Source organism: Ailuropoda melanoleuca, chromosome 17 (genome assembly GCF_002007445.2).
Source record: "Ailuropoda melanoleuca isolate Jingjing chromosome 17, ASM200744v2, whole genome shotgun sequence".
Taxonomy (NCBI): Eukaryota; Metazoa; Chordata; class Mammalia; order Carnivora; family Ursidae; genus Ailuropoda; species Ailuropoda melanoleuca.
The window spans coordinates 4,343,406-4,366,952 of NC_048234.1; the positions used below are offsets into that span (position 1 = coordinate 4,343,406).

At 53.2% G+C, this 23,547-nt stretch overlaps 1 protein-coding gene across 3 annotated transcripts in view; it reads right to left on the bottom strand.

The window, feature by feature from the left end:
* GAS7 (growth arrest specific 7) overlaps nucleotides 1–23,547 on the bottom strand; it is a 214,997-nt gene extending 191,450 nt beyond the window's left edge. For 2 of the 3 annotated variants that reach the window (XM_034646916.1, XM_034646925.1), the window contains exon 1: nucleotides 23,434–23,541. The gene's annotated coding sequence lies outside the window, so the exon portion shown is untranslated. Of the gene's footprint in view, nucleotides 1–23,433 lie in introns of all 3 variants that reach the window. The other variant, XM_034646920.1, reaches the window with a different exon arrangement.

Sequence of the window (23,547 nt, forward strand, 5' to 3'; positions counted from 1 at the left end):
TCCTCACTGTAGAATGTCAACTCTATCCGCTACAGGATCTCTGGCTTTGCAGGATGCACGCTGTAGGGGCTCAGCTTTCCTTCCGTGAATGAACACCTCATCTTGTTAACGTGCCAAAGGGTTGCGCTGTGAGGAAGGTGCCCTTTTAACCTTCTAGCTTATAGCCAGCAATTCTCTCACCTCAGAGAAGTCTCTAGGCTTAAAAATACCACTTCCCGGGGCGCCTGGGTGGCACAGCGGTTAAGCGTCTGCCTTCGGCTCAGGGCGTGATCTCGGCGTTGTGGGATCGAGCCCCACATCAGGCTCTTCGGCTATGAGCCTGCTTCTTCCTCTCCCACTCCCCCTGCTTGTGTTCCCTCTCTCGCTGGCTGTCTCTATCTCTGTCAAATAAATAAATAAAAATCTTTAAAAAATAAAAATAAAAAAAGAAAAATACCACTTCCCTGCCCCATCTCCCTGCCCCAACACATACACACAAAATGCCACCACAGGTCCCTGAACAGCTCAAAGGCTAGTGGGCACTTTCTGTGGCTGAGCCAGCAAATACCACTTGTGTCCCAGGTTTTTGAAGCTCAGCGATTTGCTGAGGTCCCAGCCGAGAGCAAAAGCCCCTCCTGACAGCCAGGCACCCGCTTTTCTCTCCGGAGCTCCACGCGAGCCACAAAGCACCCAGGCTCTATCCATCTCTGAGCTCCATTCATGGAAAACCCTAAGACTTGAGTCAGAATCTTTTCCTCTTCTGATCTGGAAGAAAACCAGAGGTGCTAAAACTGAACATCTTGACCGAATTTCCTCCGGGCAAGCTTTCCCCGGGCTCGCTCCCTACGACACCCCCACCCCTCCCGCCAGACCCAGTCAGAGCCAGACTTTTCAGTGACTCCGTCCAACGCAGAGCTGCGGCAGTGAACCCAGACCCTGAGCCCAAGCGGCAACAGCGTTCTGAGCTGGCTCCGCGCCTGTCACCACGAAATGACAAGAGTTCCTTAAGTCAGACCCTCTGGTAGCAAATGAGGAACACACCAATTTTGCAGGAAATCGGTTTTCCTTAAAGCTTCTCTGAAGTCGGTTGTGAAAAGAGGAATCCGTACCAGATGAGTCATCGCAAAAGCCACCTGCAACTTCGACACAAACTGGACTTGACGATTCTAAGATGTCGAAAAACAAAAATCACCAAAATGAAGCAGGTCCAAGCGCACAAGCATGCATTTCTCATCTCCCCAAAGAAGTGCCGCCACATGGTTTTTATCTGCTGTGAACCCCCCGCGAGGGAGGGGGGAGGCAGTGGGAAACGCTGGTTTCCAAGCAGAGAGCTCAACGCAACTCCGGCTGGCTGTGCAACCTAAGCCAGTTCCTTAACCTCTCTGAGCCTTCAGGTTGCGTATCTGAGAAGCGGGACCCCACCTGGCCAGGCTGCTGAGAAGACAAATGGGACATCTTGCCCAAAAGCTCTCCGTAACCACTAGCAGACTAAGCGAGCAGAGTTGGGATCTCCTATGTCCGGAACCGTAGGAAGGGCACCACGAGCAAGCACGAAGAGGGAAACAGAGAAGTCAGCCGCTGCTCTCTCGCCTTCGAGAAGTTTCAACTTCAGCTGGGACGACGCGCACCAGAGCACCGACGATTTAGCCCTCGCGAGGCAAGCTACCGAGAAATGCGCATGCCTCCATCTGCCACTTTCCTCCAAGTGTCCCTTGGGTCTGTTTCTTTGGATTCTACTATCTGCCCAGGTATCCACCAATCTGGCTACTTCCTGGCCTGCAAAAGGCCTCAAAGCTGTGTGCCAACAAAGTCTCTAAGGCAGGCGGACTCAGACCCTCCGCAAGGATGCCCGCTCGCTCACCCCGTTCGCGCGGCATCCCCCAGGCCAGCTAAAGAGACAGGATGGCAGAAGCCAGGGAAAGGGGATTCAAAGACAGCCACTCAGCAACAGACGGAAAAAAGGAACCAGAGGAGAAAGTGAGAAAAATCAAAGGAAAAATGAGGAACGGGGAAAACCACCGCCTGACATCTGCCTTTCCGGCTGGCGAACGACTCACACTCAAACTCTAAGAGGGTGGGGTGTCCCAGAACAGCCGGCAGGGCTGAGTCAGGAGGGCAGAGCCTTTGATGCCCATTTCGTGGATGAGCAAACAGAGGCTGGACGAAAACCAAGCACACGTGGAGGGAGAAACAGACCATGAACCTGCCTTCTCGTGTCTCCAAACACAGCCGGCAATCCGCGCGGCCCGGCCCCGGACTCGAGTCTGCATTTGGAGGCAGCACAAGAGAATCAGGAGAAGTGCGGGGTGCCAACCCGATGTCCACCGGCTGAGGACGGCGCCCGCAGACACGACGTGTGCCTACAACACGAGGGGCCTTGGCCCCGACAAGGCGCGAAGGCCGGACACGCGCCACAGCGCAGATGGCGTGTGAAGACATCACCCCAAGTGGAAGATACCAGACACAAAAGGCCACATACCGTGGGACTCCAGGGGACATGAAATGCCCAGGAGTCAAATCCACAGGCACAGAGAACAGATCGGTGGCTGGCAGGGGCTGGGGAGCGGGGTGGAGAAAGTAGAATGGGGTGGGACTGCTCCCTGGGGTTGTGGTTCCCTTCGGGGGGGGGGAGGGGTTTGAAACTGCTCTGTAACCAGATCACAGAACATCGCAAGTGTACTAAACATCCCCGAGTTGCGTACTTGAGCGTGTCACCCTGCTAAGTTCTGTTATGTGAGTTTTACCACAAATCTTAAGAAGGGAGGGGACAGGGAGAAAAACCAAGAGAAAATTGGATACAGAGGAAGAGAAATGGGAAAGAGCCAAAGATCCTTAGGCAAGAAAAGTGTTTCCCCAAATCGGGGACCCTCTGCGTGTCAGCCCAGCGGGGGTCCTGCTGGATAAAGGAGGCCCCTTCCTCTCACAGGGAACCACTAACAGGATGCCTTCAGCAGGGGCTGCAGAGAGAGACAGAACCGGCAGCAGCCCAGGGAGGTCAACAGAGCAGCAAGCAGAGGGACAGGACAGCGACTAGGGGCTGATCTGCCAGCAAACGTTCCGCATTCACTTCTCCGCGCTTTGTAATGACGGAATCGTTCATTCCCCAGACAGGACTGAGTCCCCAAGTCTGGGCCAGCCCCTGTCACTGCAGAGATCGAACATGATCTCTTTGAGTTAACCCTCCGGACGCTGGCCACGTGCAGACTCACCGGCTGGTACGACCTCGTGGGCAGACGAATGTAGTCTGTGGCTCAGTCCACGAGTGTAATCGGAAACTAATAAATGAAGCTTTCTTCTCGGACTTTCCCGTGTGTTTATCACATGGGGGGGCTGAGTAGAGGTTACAGAGTAGATGGGACACAGTCTGTAGAAACACCAGCTCGTCCCCATGGGGTGTAAGCTCTAAGCCGAGACCCGCCTGCAGAAAACCAGCTATTTTAATGAAAAATCCTGGATGTAGGGCCAGAGTAAGGAATGTAACTTCAGGCCACCGTTTCTACCAGGGTTCTTCCAGAGGACATGAACCCAGGCCTAGAGGGCCTTTACTTGTGCTCGCTGGTGGGAACCCTGCGTGGAGAAACCGGACACACAACTCCACCCCGGTGGGGCTCACGTGTTAATGAAGAAGACACACGTAATCATGGCACATACAGAATGCCCGCTAGGGACATGTGTAAGGAGCAGAACGGGACAAGCACAGAGTCCCTGGTCACTGCAAGGTTTTGATCCCACAGAGAACCATAAAAAGAAGTCTCCTGCCCAGGGGCGCCTGGGTGGCTCAGTCGGTTANGCCCAGGGTTCTTCCAGAGGACATGAACCCAGGCCTAGAGGGCCTTTACTTGTGCTCGCTGGTGGGGACCCTGCGTGGAGAAACCGGACACACAACTCCACCCCGGTGGGGCTCACGTGTTAATGAAGAAGACACACGTGATCATGGCACATACAGAATGCCCGCTAGGGACATGTGTAAGGAGCAGAACGGGACAAGCACAGAGTCCCTGGTCACTGCAAGGTTTTGATCCCACAGAGAACCATAAAAAGAAGTCTCCTGCCCAGGGGCGCCTGGGTGGCTCAGTCGGTTAAGCATCTGCCTTTGACATGATCCCAGGGTCCCGGGATCGAGCCCCACATCGGGCTCCCTGCTCAGTGGGAAGTCTGCTTCTCCCTCTCCCTCTGCCCCTCCCCCACTCCTGCTTGTTCTCTCTCTCTCTCTCAATCTCTCTCTCAAATAAATAAAATAAAATCTTTAAAAAAAAGAAGTCTCCCATCCAAATCCAGGTTCAAGGTCCTGCAGGACTTGGATCGGGCCGCCAGAACAAAGTGCCATGGGACCAGAGGCGCAAGCAAGAGAAATCTATGGTCTCCCAGTTCTGAGTCCAGAAGTGGGCAATCCAGGTGTGGGCAGGGCTGGGTTCTCCTGAGGGCTCCCTCCTTGGCCGCCTTCCCCCCATGTCTTCACCTGGTCTTCCCTCTGTGTGTGTCTGAGTCCTGATCTCTCCTTCTTCTAGGACCTCATTTTAACCTAATTACTACCTCTTTAAGGACTCTGCCTCCGAATAGTTACCTTCTGGGGTTCTGGGGGTTAGGCCTCAGCCCATGAATTTGGGGGCAGAGTGGGGGCCTGGGTAATTCAGCCCATCCCAGGGCCCGAGTGCCCCCACTGCCTTGTACTGCCTCTGGCTACACCGGACATAACCCCCAAACCCCACCCCCACCCCCAGCCACTCACCTGCTTCCCCACGGACAAAGAGCCCTCCGATCCCAGGGACCTGAGTCCTGTCGGTGGCCTCCCCAGGGCCCTCAACAGCTTTTCTAATTGCCTAAGCAGGGGACAAGGAGGTCTCGGAAGACAGCCTCAGAAGCAAGTTCCAGGAAGCCCGAGGGGGTCAGACCACCCAGCAGAGAACTGAGTGGGTGGGGCAAGGCCGCCAGGGAGGGTGGGGACAGCGGGGTCCACGGGCACCAGGCCCCTGCCCATTTCCTGCACAGACTCTCTGAGCAGGCCACGCATCAGTATCAGCTTACCCGGAATTTCAAACCGCGGTCACTTCCACAGTCACCTTGAAAACCCCCTCAACCCAAGAGCCAGCGGGACGGGTGTCACCACTCTCAGACCGATGAAGGAGCTGGTCAGAGATTTTGGTTGAATTGTGCAACGTCAAAGGGCCAAGAGGTGTGTGGGGAGGGGGTCCTCCAATTAGACTCCTGACGGCTGTCCACGAACCCCTCAGCTACACCCAGCTGTCCCCGCGGCTGAGAAGCAGGACGGGCGGCAGGGAGAAGACCAGTCCATGGGACATCCTCTCATCTTCTGTCCTTCACTCTTGCAAAACGAAATGCCTTGTTCGCCAGGACCCAGAGGCCTTACTTCGATGTTCAGCATTCTGAGCCCACCTGGCTACCCTCCCCCCCAACCTTGGCCTTCCATCACCCCAAACCTCACCTGGTGACAAGGCCATTCACACCTTTTTGGAGGGAGACTGCTTGAGCCATGAGCCAAAATCAGAGCAAGACGCACCCAATTCTCTAAGATAAGCTCTCTCTTTATCCTCTTCGCACACCTGTCCGCGCATCCAGCCATCAAACCCTCACTGAGCCAGACCTCGGCGAGGCCAAGCACTGTGCCAGGCTGGAGCGGTTACAGAGATTTCTCCAGCAACTGTCCTGCCCCAGAGGAGCTCAGAGTGCAAAGAGGGCAAGTCACTGCGACCCGATGCAGTAAGTGAAGGGCGGGGCGGGGTGCCCTATGGAAGCCAAAGGAAGAATGACCAACCTATCCTAGGTCTGGATGAAGATGCTCAAGGCCCAGGCAGCCCCGACAGCGAAGGGACTCCAGCCAGAGGCGGCAGCTCTGCAAATGCGCAGGTGCAAAGGGCTGTGCGTGTCAGGAGAGCCAGCGAAGGGGCTGGGGAGGCAGGTCAGGTGCCGTCTCTGGGGCACCCTGGCACTCAGGGCAACGGAGATCTGATGGACGGGATTCTACAGTACTCGCGCTTTCGAGGACATCACAGATGGCCGTGCGAGCGTGCAAACATGAGCCCCACGCCTGGGGTTTCCCAGCTCAGAAATATTTCCTAAGGATTGGGTTCTTGGCAACCTTGCCCAGTCCCAGGGGGAGGTCCCGCATCCTCAGACCGCTTCCCCCTGACCTTCCCACCTCCCAGAACGACTTCCCTTCCTCCCTCCCGCAGAAACCAGGAGAAACCCAAAGATAGGTGACTCTGAGATTATCAATCACGCCCGCGGCGCACGTCCACACGGCAACCCTCTCCAGCTTCCCCGCATCTCACATCGGTCCTCATTTGCAAGACTTGCAGCTGTGGCTGAATATATATATAGTCTCGATGATTTGCAGGGAAGCATAATTTATACCTTCTCCTGTTTCGCAGAGAAATCATTTCCCCAAGACTAAGAATAAAGCGGACCAGCCACCTTGAGCAACGAAGCACCCCAACTAGCCCCCGGTAAGCCCCTGCGAATCAAACCAGAGCTACACTTGAGTCTAGCACCCCCTAGAGCAACGTGGCTGGGCAGAGAGGAACGTGAGCATTTGGCGGCACAAAAACTGGGCTTCTCCAGTGGAGTCCCACAGAACCCCGGGGGGCTTCCTGGAGGAGTTCCCCAAAGAGGAAAGGGAGTGATGGAGTCCACTGAGGGCGGCATACAGCATACAGCAGCCCTGGCATACAGACTTCCAAGAGCCAGCACCAGCAAACGGCAGGTCTGGGAAAAAGACTTTCAGAAAAGCTCTGGCTCCCCTGCCTCCCATTCATGCTCGAACATAGCTGTCTTGTGGGGCCACGGTCCTGGTCAAGGGCAAAGGACTCGGGCCAGCAGCCTCTCCAGGCCCGCCGGAGTGCCTGGCAATGCTTTGGTCAAGCCCCATATCTGACATCTCCCCGCGGGCTGGGTCCCCCACCCACCAAATACACGCGGAATGAGGAAGCAGCCTGGCTGTATTTTCATCCTGGCTACTTTCTCCTGAGCGAGGCTGAGCAGGTACGTCTGCAATTCCAAACTTTATCAGGATCTCTGATGCTACCCCCACCACTGGGTTCCTCGAGGGCACACACAGACCAGGTCTCCCAGCCTCCTCTCCGCCTGAGCACCCAAAACCCCAGCTCACCGTCTCTCTGATCCCAAACTCCATCAGCACAAATTCATCATCGGGCCAGAGTGGCAAGCGGACACCACTCTATTTTTTTGGTCCTAAAGACCAAAGATTGCCTCCTTTGTTCAAAGCAGGGAGTCAGATCCAGGAAGACTCTGCCTTCTCCCCTGACTGGGCTGCCGTGAGCCCAGAGGGAAGACTTTTCCTCTGTTCCCTGGAGACCAAGGATGAGCAGAAAGCCCCAAAAGGGCTCCCTTGAAGCATCAGATTATAGGCGCAGGGGAGACGGGAACTGAGGCACAGTTGGGCTTCCCCCATGACGGTGGCCTTCTGCCCTCTTCAAAGAACCCACAACGGAGCTCAAACATTGCAGCTGGCTAGCCAAAGAAAGCCATGTCCCCTCCGCCAGGTCACAAAACACATCAACTTTAAAATACCCAAAGCAGGGCATTTACCCTCACTCTGGCAAGGAACCCGCCCAGTCAGGGAGGGGGCTGGGGGAGGCGCTGTTAATGCAGTCTTCGGTGTTTACAGGCTGGTTTATCTGCCATGTGCTCCAGGATAAGATCCCCCTTAATTACCAACCTGCAGGTAAGATTCCGATCTTGGTCACACCCAGGAAGGTTTATCGTACCCAGGGAGGGTCCTCACGGGAAGAGATTCAAAAGACCTTTCAAAATGAGAATTTCTGTTTAAGTCTGCGATCTAAATATATCATGACAAAGCGAAAGATTCATCCCTACAAGGGCCACGATTCCTCGGGGAAGTACAACTTCCGTGATGCTAAGCCTGGCAAAAAGGGACCTGGAGGAGCTAAGGTATAAAATGATTTAGGGGCACCTGCGTGGCTCGATTGGTGAAGCATCTATCTTCAGCTCAGGTCATGATCTCAGCATCCTGGGATCGAGCCCCACGGCGGGATCCCTGCTCAGCGGGGAGTCTGCTTCTCCTTCTCCCTCTCTCAAATAAATAAATTTTTTTTAAGTTTTTTTTAATAAAATGAGTTAAGGTGACAGTGACCAAAAGCCAGAAAGACACGGTCACCACCAGAAAGGGTGACCAAGAGGTTTCTTTCACTAAGAAAAACCAAACGTTAATGGCCAGCACTCTGGGTGACGGATGGGAAGCCGGAATCAGCAGCGGCCACCAGCACAGACATTGTCTGGACACCACGCCGTCCGCAGAGCTTTTACGCTCAAAGGAGACAGTTGTAACTTGCAAGGATGCTCTGATGCGGACCTCAGTGTCCCCATTTCAAAGATAAGGAAACTGAGGTCCAAGGTCAGGTAATCAATGCACCCAAACCCAGATGTGATCAGCCCTGAACAGCGTGACTCCTGACTGCCTCCCGACATACTATGAACTAAGGGGAGCTCCCAGGCTGGGACTCTAGGAGCGCCCCAGGAATCCAATCGGCCTGGAGAGAGGTTCATTTCCTCAACACCTGTTTCCTCTCTCCAGCAGGAAACAGTAAAGGTTTGTTGCTTTCGTATACAAGGTGACAATCCTACTTCATGTACTCAGTTTCCTGCTCCCACAGCGGGGAGGCTGCCTGAGTCGTGCACACGCCCTCCCCCAGTGTCGTTACCCACACTCCACAGGCGTGAGATGCGTGGGTGAAGAGCGAGATTCCCAAAGAATGTCACTCTCCAAACTCTTACTATCTTTCCCCCGTGTGAAGCCGAATAAATCTCATGGGTAGCAAACCCAGCATCTTGTCTACATTAGTGGAAATGACTGAACCATGATCCTTCGTTTATAATTTTAAGATTTTTATCTTTTTTTTAAGATTTTATTTATTTATTTGACAGAGAGAGAGAGACAGCCAGCAAGAGAGGGAACACAAGCAGAGAGAGTGGGAGAGGAAGAAGCAGGCTCCCAGCAGAGGAGCCTGATACAGGGCTCGATCCCAGGACTGGGATCACGCCCTGAGCCCAAGGCAGACGCTTAACGACTGAGTCACCCAGGCACCCCCAAGATTTTTATCTTAAAGTAAACTCTACCCCCAACATGGGGCTCGAGCTCACAACCCCGAGATCAAGAGTCGTATGCTCTACCGACCAAGCCAGCCAGGCGCCCCAGTCCACACTAAAACCTTACACAAACATTCTTAGGAGCGATAGTCCTAATAGCCAAACAAGAGAAAGAACCCAAATGTCCATCGACAGATGAATGCATGAATGAAATACGGTGCATCCATATGGCGGAATATTGCTCAGCCATAAAAAGGAATGAAGTCTTGATTTCACGTGGAAGAACCCTGAAAACATCAGGCGAAGTGAAAGGCGGCAGACACGAAAGGCCATGTATTACAGGCTTCCACTCCATTTCTATGATCTGTCCAGAACCGGCCAATCTCTAAAACAGAAGGTAGGTGAGTGACTGCCTAGGGGGAGATGGGGTGTGGCTGCTGATGGGTTAAGGACAATGATGCAACGACCTGAAACTGATCATGGTAATGGTTGTACCCTGCAATGAATATGCTAAAAAAAAAAAGAGAGATAGATAGATAGATATCCCTAAGGGGTGCCTAGGTGGCTCAATAGGCTAAGCATCTACCTTCAGCTCAGGTCATGATCCTGGAATCCCTGGATCAAGCCCCAGGTCAGGCTCCCTGCTCAGCGGGGGAGTCCGGCTGTCCCTCTCTCTCTGCCTCTCTCTCCCTCTCTCTCAAATAAATAAAATCTTTTTTAAAAAAAATCACTGAATTGTACACTTTCAATGGTATATGAATTATAACTCAATAGAGATGTTAAAATACAGGGGTGCCTAGTGGGCTCAGTCGGAAGATCATGTGACTCGATCTGAGGGTCGTGAGTTCGAGCCCCACACTGGGGGTGGACATTACTTAAAATCTTTAAAAAACAAAACAAAACAAAACAAAACAAAAAAGAAAGCGAGGGGAGCGGACAGGAGAGAGGGTGGGGAGGAAGGTGACCTCGGGGAGAAGAGACGGGCAGCACGAGGACCCAGCAAAAAGGAAGCAAGGTTGCATCCCAGAATTAAGTGGTAGCATTCCCCCTTGGGAAGAAAAGGTTAAAAACACTGCTGGGGAGGCAGGCAGAGGCCAGTCCTGAATGGCCTTGCAAACAAAAGCTAAGGCCTATTATATTGTAAAGACAATGAGAAACCTACAAAAGGTCTTGCATCTTGCATTCAGCCTTTGCCTCATTACAAGAACGGCCTCTTCCGGGGGGCGTTGGCTCAGAGACGCATCAGACCCAAGTAAGAAGCAATCCCCACTAATTAGCCCAGCCTCACCAGCATCAACCAACAGGAGGGGGTTTCAAATCAGCTCCCACAGCCCGCGGCTGCAGGCTTACCTGCTTGCATGCCTAGGACCCATATCCTGAAACCCCCAGGCCCAACCCCCCCCCAAAAAAGCATGTGTGCCTGAGGCCAGCAGCCACAGCGTCCCCTGGGAGCCAGTGACGACTGCAGAATCCCAGGGGCCACCCTAGACCTTCTGAAAGTGAATATGCATTTAAAAAGATGCTAGGGTAGGCGTTCAGTGCCCACAGGCCCCAGGCCTTGACCACAGTATGGCAACCAGTCTTGCACTATGTCCTCCGAGGGGTGCATGGGAAAAGGCGTCTCCCACCCCACTACGGCCCGAGTAGAAGCGCCAGTTAACAGGCGGCATTCAACTTGGCACAACGCCCAGAGCTCACGGGGTGTAAACTCCATTTACAGCATGCATACAAGGTGCCAGGCCTCCCCCCCAGGCTCTCCCGGCCCCTCACGGGAGCCCCCCTAAGACTGGACAAGATCCTGCGGCTTGCCCAGGGTCTCACAGGCAGCAAGAGCAAGAGCTGAGTCTGGACTTGAACCCAGAGCTCCCATGCTCTTGCCCGGCACTCAAGGGGCCCTTGAACGTGGTCTGGGTGGTCCACCCGGGGGGTCGCTGCAGGGCTCACATTCCAGCCCACCAACCAAATCACACCAGGCATGCAGCATCCCCTGGGAACTGATAAACTGCCTCAAGATAGGGGGTTACACCCCTGCGGGATGTTTTTCCTAACACTGCTGGTAGCTGGCAGGACCAAGCCGACTCTCTCCCCCCCCCCCCCCCCNGCTGACCACTGTGCTCCCCAGCCTTTCCTTCACTATAGCCAGCTCCCAGCCCTGGTCGCAGCAAAGGCCCCCGCAAAGCATTCCTGAGCACTGCCACTGCGACCACCACGCGTGTTGGAGGGACACCCCCCCACGCCCCGGGCAAACAGGAACACGGGCCACCACCCTCCCCATCCCACCTGCTTACCACCTCCTTCTCTCTGTCCTCAGATTTAACAGATTCAAAGAGGGGTTCTCATTCCAAAGCCTGTGTTCTCTCTATCACCCTGGGTAGCCTCCTATAATCCACTAAAATAAAAAATTTTTAAAAAGGTAAAAAAATCCAATCTAATCCCAGGATGTCATCGTGGCCTACAGGCAAATGTAAACACCCCTTAGGTGATTCAAATGCTTTGCTACTCGGGGCGCCTGGGTGGTTCAGGTGGTTGAGAATCTGTCTTTGGCTCAGGTCCTGGGATCGAGCCCAGGGGTCAGGCTCCCTGCTCAGCGGGGAACCTGCCTCTCCCTTTCCCTCTGCCCTTCCCACCCCCACTTGTGCTTTCTCTCTCTCTCTCTAATAAAATAAATTAAATCTTTAACAAAAAAATGCTTTGCTACTCAAACTGTGGCCCACAACACCAATACCACCACCAATGCCATCATCACGTGGGAGCTAGTTAGAAAATGCTAGAGTCTGGGGCTCAACCCCAGGCCTACTGGATCAGAAATGACACCGTACTAGGTTCTCAGCGTGTGCTGACAGCAGAAGACAAGCCCCAGGTACTCAGACCCTCCCTTATAATATGAAAACACGAGGGGTTCCTGGCCGGCTCAGTCAATGGAATGCGCACGACTCTTGATCTCGGGGCTGTGACTTGGAGCCCCACACCACGCTGCGTGTCAAGACTGCTTAAAAAAAAATAAAATCTCTAAAAATAAATAAATACGTGAAAGTATTATTTTTTTTAAAGATTTTATTTATTTATTCAACAGAGATAGAGACAGCCAGCGACAGAGGGAACACAAGCAGCGGGAGTGGGAGAGGAAGAAGCAGGCTCATAGCGGAGGAGCCTGATGTGGGGCTCGATCCCATAACGCCGGGATCACGCCCTGAGCAGAAGGCAGACGCTTAACCACTGTGCCACCCAGGCGCCCGAAATACGTGAAAGTATTAGACTGGAGTATCCGATGAGCGGATCCCGTGTTGAGTGGGTCCTTGGCGATCAACAATGCAACTTAAGTTTTATTTTTCATTCCGAGCACAACAAAGGCTTGCAGCTAAATGAGAACAGTAGACTCAAACTTCCTCTTTCTATTTCTAAATTACATTACGAATCAAAAACAAATGGGCTCAGTGACACTCCTCCCTGAGCCCTGCTAAAATAAGGATCCTCTGTCATGATTAAATTAGGACAAGGGTTCCTCGCTGTAGAATTTTTAAAATATCATCTCTAAAGAGTTTTTACAACCTAATTAGGTTTTTTTTGTTGTTGTTGTTGTTGACTAATCCTGGAGTTCTCTGTGCATTTGACAAGCAAATGAGAAGGGAGGAGGGATTAAGGCATCAGAGACGGACCCAGGGATGCGAAGCACCCAGAAGGGTTTTCATTCCAACAGCACAAGTGTGAGGTCACCTGCCAGCGTCACCCTGGAGGGGACAGCACATCCCTAAGGGCTCCCCAAAGACGAGCCGCTAACCTCAGTTCCCTGTCTCGGCTGTAGCTCACGGAACCCTGTGGAGAGCTGGCACATAGTAGGTGCTCAAATATAAATGTTTGGGTTTTGGTGAACCAGAAATCGTGACAGATGTATCGACTACAAAGAAAGAAAAAAAAATCATAGGAAGTCTGGGGGTCAGGAAACGGTTGCATGTGTTCAAAGTGCAGAAAGTATCTATTCCTGTGCCCAGCAGAGTGCTAGATGGCAGGATAGCTTGGAGAAGGGGACAGCAGCTTTGCAAGAATGGTTAAGAGTTCATCCTGGCTCTAAGGAGCTAGGGGGACCTGATATGGTCTGCAATGTGATGAAGACCCTGCAGCCATGGGAGCCTGTCGGACACACAGCACCTCAGGCCCCCTCCCAGGCCTACAGAGGCAGGGTCTGCAACCAACAAGACCCAGGGAATGCATTTTGAGAACCTTGTTCTAAAATTTTGCATGGGATTCAGTCCTAGGAAGCACAGCTGAAGTTAGGAGCAGAAAATACTGAGCCTGAAACCGTGCAGAACTGGGGCACCCTCCCCGAGTGAGAGCACGTCCACATCGATGCAGGTTGCTCCTCTCCTCGTGAGCACATGGTGGGACGGCTAGCTACCACGTTAGGCGTGCTTTGGTCAATTAAATATAAGCACAAGTATCAGATGTCACTTCTGGGCAGAAGCGTGAGGGACCAGCAAGATTCCAGACGGTGCTGGCTCCTTCATCTTGGGTCCTGGAGGGTCTCGTGGCCCCAAACCAACTTGAGACAGATGTGCAGCCTGAGGAAGAAGCAGACCTAGGCTGTTTCACTCACTGAGATCTGGGGGTTGTTCATTATGGCAGCACATCCTATCCCATCCTAACTGATAACAGCACATCGCCCGCAATACCAGCATTTTCTCAGAACCCTTCCTCGACTCCCCATTGAGAACTGCTCAGTCGCATGATGACCTGTGGGGAGGACTTCTCGAAAACCCCGAACGGCGTCGCTTAATTCAACCACCCTCTTCACTCTTCAGACTTCACTCCGCCAATCCCCTCCTTTTCGTGTTATTTACGCTTTTATCTTATTGTGCTGCATGCTTTTCGGTAAGCTGCTCTAAATCCTTTTTGCAACAAGGTGATAGACAGGTAGTCACACATGCAGATAGACCAGACTTGGCTCCAAATGAATTGTGGCTGTTTCCAAAAAAAAAAAAAAGAAAGAAAGAAAAGAAAAAAAGAAAGAAAGAAAAAGAAAAGTAAAGAAAAGAAAAAAGAAAAAAATAAAGAAAGAAATCAAAACCACCCCTCCTCCCACAAAAGACAAAGATTTGCTGTCACTGAGGGTATGTAAAAGAACGTGGCCCTGGGCCAGCAAGTACTCCTTCAACCTGTTCTCTCCACGAAAGGATACTTACAGAAGGCATAGTACACAGAGTCCCTGCTTTTAAAAAGCAATTCATTCCTGGACACACCATCTCTTTTTGCCTTGTCATAAGGCGAGATCTGAAGTATGCTAACTCCGCAAAACATTTAGCATCATTGGCCAAATTCTTTATTCCGTTAAATTCAGCCTCAACATACTTATTGAGCCCCTCCTGCCTGCCTGACCTCATGCTAAGCACAAGTGAGCCTTATTTTAACCAGTTCATTCTGGTTGGACAGGTTGTGGCCAATTTAAGCTCAAATATTAGAAACAGTGCTACCGCGGGATTCCTGACGCCCACACCTTGCCTATCAGATGCTTCCTGAGCCCCAATTTCTAGAAATGGAATTGCTAGATCAGAGGGCATGTATATTGTGAAGGCTTTTAAAGTATATTGCCCAATTACCCTCCAGGGAGGGACGCGTGGGTGGCTCAGTCGTTTGGGCGTCTGCTCTTGGCTCAGGTCATGATCCCGGGGTCCTGGGATACAGCCCCACATCAAGCTCCTTGTTCAGCGGGGACCCTGCTTCTCCCTCTGCTTCTGCCTGCTCTACCCGCCGCTCCCCTGCTTGTGCTCTCTTTCTCTCTGACAAATAAATAAATAAAATCTTAAAAAAAAAAAAAAATACCCCCCCAGGGAGCCTAGCACAATTTTCCCACACCATTCCTTGCCAATGCTCATTCTTTTTCAACTTCAACAGTTTTCATTAAAGCAAGTATCTTCTTAAAAATGTGCCACTCTTCAGGGCACCTGGCTGGCTCAGTCAGAAGAGCATGGGATTTTTGATCTCGGGGTCATGAGTTCGAGCCCCATGTTGGGTATGGACATGGCTTAAATAAATAGAAAAACTTTCCAAAAAATTTTTTTAAATAATAATTAAAAATTTGCCACTCTTTGATTACTAGGGAGACTGAATACGCTGATGACTTTGCCTATCTTTTATTATCAAGTGACCACCCAAGGTCTTTGCCCATTCTCATATGGATGCGATCCTTTGTTTTTGTTTTAATAATTTATAAGAGCACTTTCTGCATTAAGGATATTAACTTTTTCCCGATTTGTATTTGCCTTTGCCTCATGTTTTCAAGGAAGAGGTCTCTGGTGGCAGAACGGACGGACGATTCACAGATAAGGAGAAGCCAGTAGGAAAAGGGTATCACCACCAACCTGCAAGAGGTGAGGCCCACCGCCCCCCTCCACCGAGTCAACCCACCAGCCAGTGCTTTTGACTCGACCTGTACAATACACTCCAGATCCACCGACTTCTCGCCGTTTCCACTGCCACCACCTAGCTTCCCTTCCTACCCTCTTCACGGCCAGTCTCCACACCACAGCCCAGATGAGCTTTTCAAGACAAATCAGAGCGCGCCCTCCCCTGCCATCAGACCACAGGGTTCCTGCGGCACTTGGAGAACTAGCTACCAACCAGGAAAAAGAAAGGATAATTATGCAAGCGGCCGCAACGTATCACTACGATGGCAATCCTATTGCAATAGAGAAACGAAACACATTAGCATAGCTGAATGCCTTAACTTTACACAATGTCATATGTCAAATGTGTTCTATTTTTAAAAGTCTTTAGAAGCTTGAAATCAAGCCATGGTGGGAGTGTCAATACGCCAGAAATGCAAACCTGGGGGAAAGGGCAAGAAATTCCAAATTATTTCATAGTACATTTCTTCTACTGGGCAGAATAGGGACTCTTAGAGAAAAATCAAGTTATATGTGTGTGTATATATATATATATATATATATATATATATAGTCGGGGGTGGGGGAAACACAACAACAAATATGCAAATATCCTGCCTCTCTCTCTGTCCCATCCCACCTCTCCTGCCCGCTCCCTGCTTTCTAATCATTCTAGAATATTCTGGTTCTCGCAAATACATCACACAAACACGCTCTTTAGGGTATCTGCATGCGTGATGCCCTCTGCTTCAAGTCACTTCTCCCCAGATACATGGCTCTGTACCATAAGATCTCTGCTCGGGTATCACCAACTCCGAGAAGCTTCCCCGAGGGTCTTATCGAAACCCCTCCTGCACCCCACCCCCCACTCCACCACAGCACCGTTTTACTGGCCTCACGGTACTTGACAATTATCTCTTTTGTGTGTGTGTGTACCCTCTCCCCAACGAAGTGTAAGCTTCTTTGCTGTGTCTGTCACTACTTCCCCTGCCACGCTTACCAAAGAATGCACATCCCCTCCCAGACACTCAGGGTTTGTTGAATGAATGAGTGATCGACTTCTGAACTTCTAAACTACATCCAGCCCATAAGCTAAGAATGCCTTTTACATCTTTAAATGATTAAAACAAAGCCAAAGATGAAGAACACCCCAAGGGCCCAGGAAAACTGTAACGAAGTCAAATCTCGCTATCTATAAATAAAGTTTTATTGGAACTCAACCACACCCATTGGTTCTCGGATCATCTATGGCGGCTTCACACTCCGACGACAGAGCTGAGTAGTTGTGACAGAGCCCATATGGGGCACTTTCCTGGCTTCTCACCGCCTCTGGCGCTCCGCAAATCCCAGCGACGCGGCTGTAACTCCACTTTGCCTCTTGGCCCGCAGAACCGAAAATGTTTCCTAGCCCTTTACAGATAAAGGATGCCAGCACAAGTGCAGAAGGAGAAGGTTCTGAGAAATGTTTTGAAGGGAGAGCAGACAAGGCTTGCTAACCCAATGAACAGGAGAAGAGGAGGTCAGGGATGCCTGGGGGTTCAGTCGGTGAAGCACCTGCCTTCGGCTCAGGTCACAATCTCAGGGTCCTGGGATCGAGTCCCGCATTGGGCTCCCTGCTCAGCGGGGAGCCTGCTTCTCCCTCTCCCTCTACACCCCTCCACCCTGCTCATGCTCTCTCTCTCTCTCTCTCCTGCTCTCGCTCTCAAATAAATAAATAAAATCTTTAAAAAAAAAAAAAAAGAGAGAGAAGAAAAGGTTAAGGGGGAGAGTGGCAGGCCAGGTGGGGGATAGAGAGATAGTGGTTTCACTATGGTTTGGAGGGTGGGGTTAGAAGGCAGTGAAGGGGACAGAGAGATTATGAGCTTAGTCCGGACAAAAGACAAAAAAAGTCCCTGGGGACTGAGTCTAGCTACCAGCTCAAGAAGTGAAGCAAATACAGTCAACCAGGAAGGGTCACCTAATAAAACACATCTTTATCAGACAGGAGACAGGGGAGACGTGAAGTGTGCAGGGAGGAGGCAGTGAATCCCCAGGAACCCCCCAAAACCCCTCACAAGTCCATACACCTGTTGCACTCACCCCTCTGCGACATCACCAAAGGACAAGCCAGACACCCACCCCCCTCGCCAGCCACCGTTTCCACTTCTCTCCAGGTGTAAACACCACCCCACAAGTCTCACCATTGCAGGGAAAGAGGAATATACTAATTTTGCAATTAAGTACAAGGGGGGGGATCGGTCCTGGCATTGTGTTAGAAAGCCTGCCGTGGGCTGCCTTGCCGCTGTGAGTAATCAGGGAGCCGACTGCGAGAACCATGTCCCTCAAAGCGGCCGCACAAAAATCCCCACGCCTCCCACGGATACAGGGCTTCCTGGTCTACCAAACCTCTCCTTTCTCCGGGCAAGTGGGGACCGGCACCCGTGCTTGCAGATGAGGTCAATCAGCCCGTCGGAGGAAAGCTGGGGGTTTTTTTTTCCAGGCTGAGAGAGCCCAAGAAGGTCAGCATCTCATTCATGTTTCTAGGTGGCGATGGGTAGGGATTCACGTGGTGGTGAACACATGTCAGGGATTCCTGCCGACTTGTTGCTAAGGGAACTTTTGTGAGGATGCCCTGAATCCTCAGAATCCGTAAGCCCTGCCCACGTCTTTGAAGTCCTGTGGGGTGGCCACTTGAGCAGAGATGCGACGCCCTCCCACGCGGAGACAGGCAGAGGGGTGAGCTGAAGGTAGATTTTCAAACGGCAGGAGCTACAAATGCGGGGCGCGGCCCCCAAATCAAAGGGTGGGATGACAGAGTGACGACACCAGCAAGCCCGTTGGGTCTCTTCGGTCACGGTCACATCCTCTGGCAGCCCCAGCCCTCATTACAGGTTTGAGAACAGAACTGAAAACTACCTTAAGAAAAAATCCTGCAGTGAGGGACAAGGTCACACCCACCTTCTGTAATTCTCACGTTCCAGAATCAAAGGCCCGGGATTAAAATCAATCTGTGTAATTTAGCAAGCAGCTACTAGATGTCAGACGGCTCGGCTCCGATACACTGTGTCTATTAATCACCAGCTCCAAAGAGCACCCCCACACCCGAGAAGGCTGGACTGCCATGCCAATGGCCCAGTGGACAGACCCAGGCTTTAGGGACAGGAAAATCTGGTTTCAAATGCGGCTGCAACATGTATCAGGTGGCCTTTATGAAGAAATCCCTGGCGTCTTTAAAAAAAAGAGAGAGAGAGAATCTCAATCTCCTCTGGGGATGGCAATGGAGAATTTTCTAGCAGAACAACAGCCAAGTCTTCTGCACTTTACCTCCTTCTGGGGGCTCTGTCTGTCTCTCTCTCTCATCAGTCTGGGCTGGCACTGTCCCTCTTTAATGGATCACTGTCCCAGATGTATTCTCCTTACCCTTCCGGAACTGCCGGTCTGCAAGAGGGCCCTCAATACACCTGCTTCCACACCTGTAGGCACTTCCCTCCCACAGAGAATCCCAACTGGTCCTGTGACTCACTTTACCAATAATACGAGCCAGAAGGGATGTGCCTGTTGTGAGCCCGAGCCCTGAGAAGGCCTGGCAATTTGCACTTTGCATTCTTGGAAACCAGCCACCGTGGAAAGACTCCAACTCCCTGCGAAAGACAAAGGCCATGTGGAAGGGCCCTGGAGGATAAGACACCATGCGGAGAGAAAGGCCCCCTTGGAAGAACACCAAAGCACCAGACATGGGAGTGAAGACGCCATTTTGGAGTTCCCAGCCCCCCCACCCCCCCCACCATCTGACTGCAAATGCACGACAGACGCCAAGACAGACCAGCAGAAGAACCACCCAGCGGAGCCCCATCGACCCACAGTGATGTGCAAGGGAATAGTAAACAGGTGTTTTGCGACACGAAGTCTTGGGGTGGCCCAAGTCTTGGGGTTCCACAGCAAGAGATAAACCATCGTTCCTCAATTATCTACAGCCCAGCCCAGCTCCCCAGCTCCCCATCACCACATCTCCTCATCTCTCTCTCTCACACCACACCTTGAAGGTTCTGGCTGCATACCACATGAACCCAAAATGGGAGGACAGGGGTGGAGAGAAGGAAATGGGGTTCAAGGGTGACCCCCTGCAGCCACCTAGTTCTGCTGGCAAACAGGGTCCCATTGTTAGCGCCTCCGAGGTCTACACCCCACAGCCATATGGGGACTTCTAAGAACAGCACCTCAGTCGAAGAAACCTATGTTGTGTTTGCATTCCAATCTTATTTACCCCCAGAATTATTATTTCCCAAAAGCTCTGAGGGATTTCTACAGATGCCTTCCAGTATCTGCCAGGTCCCAAATTTATTTTCTCCATTCAAGGTTAAGAGCAGATCACGGGAATTCCTCGCCTTCCGCCCACCGGACCTGCCCAGCCATTGGGTTCCCTCCTCTGAGGAGCTCGGATCCTTGCAGCCAGCCCTTGGCCCCACCAGAGTCCCCCCACACCTGCCCCCACTTCTCCGCTTGGGCTGACGGTTTCCTGGAGGCCGCTTTCTGGAAGCCAAGGCTATGCTGCACCCTTCTACCATTTCCTTGGCGGCCTGACCCAAGACACTCCCCCGGGGAGCCAGGACCAGAATCTCCCCGAGCCAGCCCCTCCCTGTAGGACTGGCTGGCCTCCCAGGCAGATCTCTGAGCCCTGTCCGAGTTAGCTCCCAGCTGCCCCCAGGAGGTACACTTTTTGCAAAGCCAGGGCCTCTCAGTTCCCCTTTCTTCATATGAACAAGAAAGAAATCCTCGGGGAGTGCCCATTTTGCATACGCTGCTCTCGACCCGTAATACCCTTCCGCCAAGATGAGGATCACTCTTTCCACCAGAAAGCCAAAGGTCCCCCGCGCCCAGCTGTGTCCCCACCATCACACTCTTCCCCCAGGAGGCTGGTGCCATCCCTTCTGTCTGGACCTGTCTCCCCAACAGCTCCCCTAGCCTTCTGATCTCCACGCCCCCAGCAGGCTCAGGGCCAGGCACCTGCTGGCCAACATCCCATGAGCTTGTCCACCTCCAGGCCCCTTGCCCAGCCTCCCGGCTGTGGCACCAACTTCTGGCCTTGATGAACACCTGGCCGCTGCTTCTCCAGACTCATGACTTCAGACACTGGCCAATCCACCGAAAGCGACTCCCTTGGGAGCTCTGCACTGTCACCTAACCAAGTCTGGCTTCGAGGACTCACCCCATCCCAAGGGACTCTACCCACCAGCCTGCTCGGTAACCAGGTTCCCAGACACAGACAGCCCAATCTGCAATCCTTCCTCGGAAAACTGCACTTGCCTCGACCATGAAAAGTCCCAGGGCTCAGGCGCACCCGTGCCTCCACCTGCGGGAAAGCCAGCAGCCTCCCTGTGACAGCAAACTTCAGGGTTAGCAGGAGGGATGCTGGGCGGNGAGGACTCACCCCATCCCAAGGGACTCTACCCACCAGCCTGCTCGGTAACCAGGTTCCCAGACAGACAGCCCGATCTGCAATCCTTCCTCGGGAAACTGCACCTGCCTTGACCGTGAAAAGTCCCAGGGCTCAGGCGCACCCGTGCCTCCACCTGCAGGAAAGCCAGCAGCCTCCCTGTGACAGCAAACTTCAGGGTTAGCAGGAGGGATGCTGGGCGGAGGGGGGGAAGGAGCAGCTGCCCTCACCATAGCCCTGTGCGCAGCCTCCCCTTAGGGGTGCTGTCACCAGCTCGCTGACCTGGAGGCCTGCCCTTGCCCTTTCCCTCAAGGATCCAGATCCTTCCCTCCTGCCTTTTAGCACTTGAGCCCACGCTGCCCTATTTAAAAAAGACGCAGTCACAGGGTAATTCAGCCATCGGAGCCTCCTCCGGGCCAATATGCAAGATCACCCCCAGGGCAAGTGGCTTCACCTCTCAGGGTAATTCNCCTTGCCCTTTCCCTCAAGGATCCAGATCCTTCCTTCCTGCCTTTTAGCACTTGAGCCCACGCTGCCCTATTTAAAAAGACGCAGTCACGGGGTAATTCATCGGAGCCTCCTCCGGGCCAATATGCAAGATCACCCCCAGGGCAAGTGGCTTCACCTCTCAGGGTAATTCAGCCATCGGAGCCTCCGGGCCAATATGCAAGATCACCCCCAGGGCAAGTGGCTTCACCTCTCCTACTTGCCTGAGAAATGCGGATGGGGCCTCCCCCTTCACAGAGCTGTCAGGGGGATGGGCGTCTAGTAGGTGCTCAAGAAATGGAAGCCCCTCCCAGCAGTAATGCTCCCACAGACGGGCACTTCTGGGCACGTCACCATTGGGGGTTGGTCTAAAAGCCCCTCACCAAGCACCAGAGATTTCCAAAGCTTGTAGGCACCACATGCCAAGACTGATCGACCCAAGACTGTCCCAGTAGATCACTCCGCATGTCTCCTGGGTCTGATTCACCCTCCCTTTCCCGGAGGAAAAAAAAGAGCCGGTCCTAGCTTGTGAGCGCAGCCTACCAACACCCCCACCCCCAGCCTCACCCCCACCCAAAACACAGCTGGCTGCAACCAGCCAGGGACGCTCCTCACTGGACAGACATCCGACTGCCAAATTTCCACATCAGGATTTCCTGGAAAAAGTGTGGCCACCAGAGGAACTCTGAAACAGGAGTCTGTCCCAGGGCTTCTGAGCCAGGAACCAGAAGGCTTCGGGTCTTCCCAAGAAGGGACACACTTGCTTTCTTTCCCATCTGAATCCGGGGAAAGGAACCGGGGAAGCTGAGGGGCACACCTGAGCCTGTCCCAGGCACACAGGTTTCTCAAAATACAGAACCACGAGGGTTCTGGAACCTACTCTTCCACCAGGCCACGAAATCTTTCAGCCTAAATTTTGCTCGAATGCTACCAATCCATTTGGGGAGGGATTCTGTACCTCTAGGAGGCCAGGCTCTGGTTCTGGTAATATTTCCACGCGGTATTTCTCACCAAACTCACCCATTATCATTTAGCCCCATCCATCTATCATTCTTTCTTTCTGTCCTTTTTTTTTTTTTCTTTGAGTCCCACCCAGCAATTTCTCTCCAACCTTGTTACTCTGTTCTTTGTGAAGTAGGTCAGGGGTCAAATTATAAATAAAATCAGACTCCCTGATTGGGGAGGTGTTTCTGCAGAACCTTTGATATATACTTACTTACACAGTTGGGGGTCACCGCCCATTGAAGTCTGTACAACAAGCCTGGGGTTAGGCAGCTTTTTACGAAAGGCCAGGTCACTCCTCCCTCCCCCCCCGCCCCCACCAAAGGACTTTAGAAACTTCGGAGCCCACTTCGGCTGTGACCATGAGCTCAGCGATTAGAGGACAGGGAGGCCTCCCAACTGTCACCCAGACAATAAACAGCCAGCCGACTTGGCTCAGCAGGTCCTGTGCAGTCCTGGGGGCAGGCCAGAACCCCAGGAACAGGCCACTCTTAGGCTCTGGACCTTAGCCTGGGGACGCTGGACCAGGGGAGGGGCGCTGCGGCACCCCTGGATCAGGCGGGCGGCTCCGGCTGGTGGCCAGCCAGGCTCAGCTGACCAGCAAGTGGGCGGCTCCGAGGCGGCCAGGCAGCCTGCCCCAGGGCAGCACGACCGTCCAAGGGTCGGCAGGCTCTGGGCTCCGGGACCTGAGTGATGCCACTTTTCCGATCCCGATCCTTCGCGCGTCTTCCCTAGACCGCCGGGCTCCGCAGCCCTCGGCCGGCCCCTGCCACCGCCGGGAGCGCGCCCGTCCGCTCGCCCGCTCCCGAACTCACACAGGCAACAAGTTCTCCTTCCTCAGGGCGGCCACGATGTGCTCGGGAGGCCCGGCACGGGGGGCGCTCCGGGGGCGCTCGCTGCGCTGCCCAGCCCGGAGGGGCGCCCGCTGCCTCCGCCTTCCGCAGGATCGGGCGCGCAGCGGCTGCCCCAGGCCAGCCCCGCGGCGCCCCTTGGACAGGGGCGGCTCCGGCATCCCCGGTGCGGGCAACAGGTACGCGGGCGCGCCGAGCACCGCAGCCCCGGGTCTTCCGGCCCCCGGCCCTCGCCCCTTACCTCTAGCAACTGCACGTAGCTCGCCGGGAACCAGCCGCGGAGCCCGTCCTCCTTCTCGCCTTCCCACCAGCCGCCGTCCGGGACCTGCAGCAGCGTGATCAGCTCGCCCGCGGC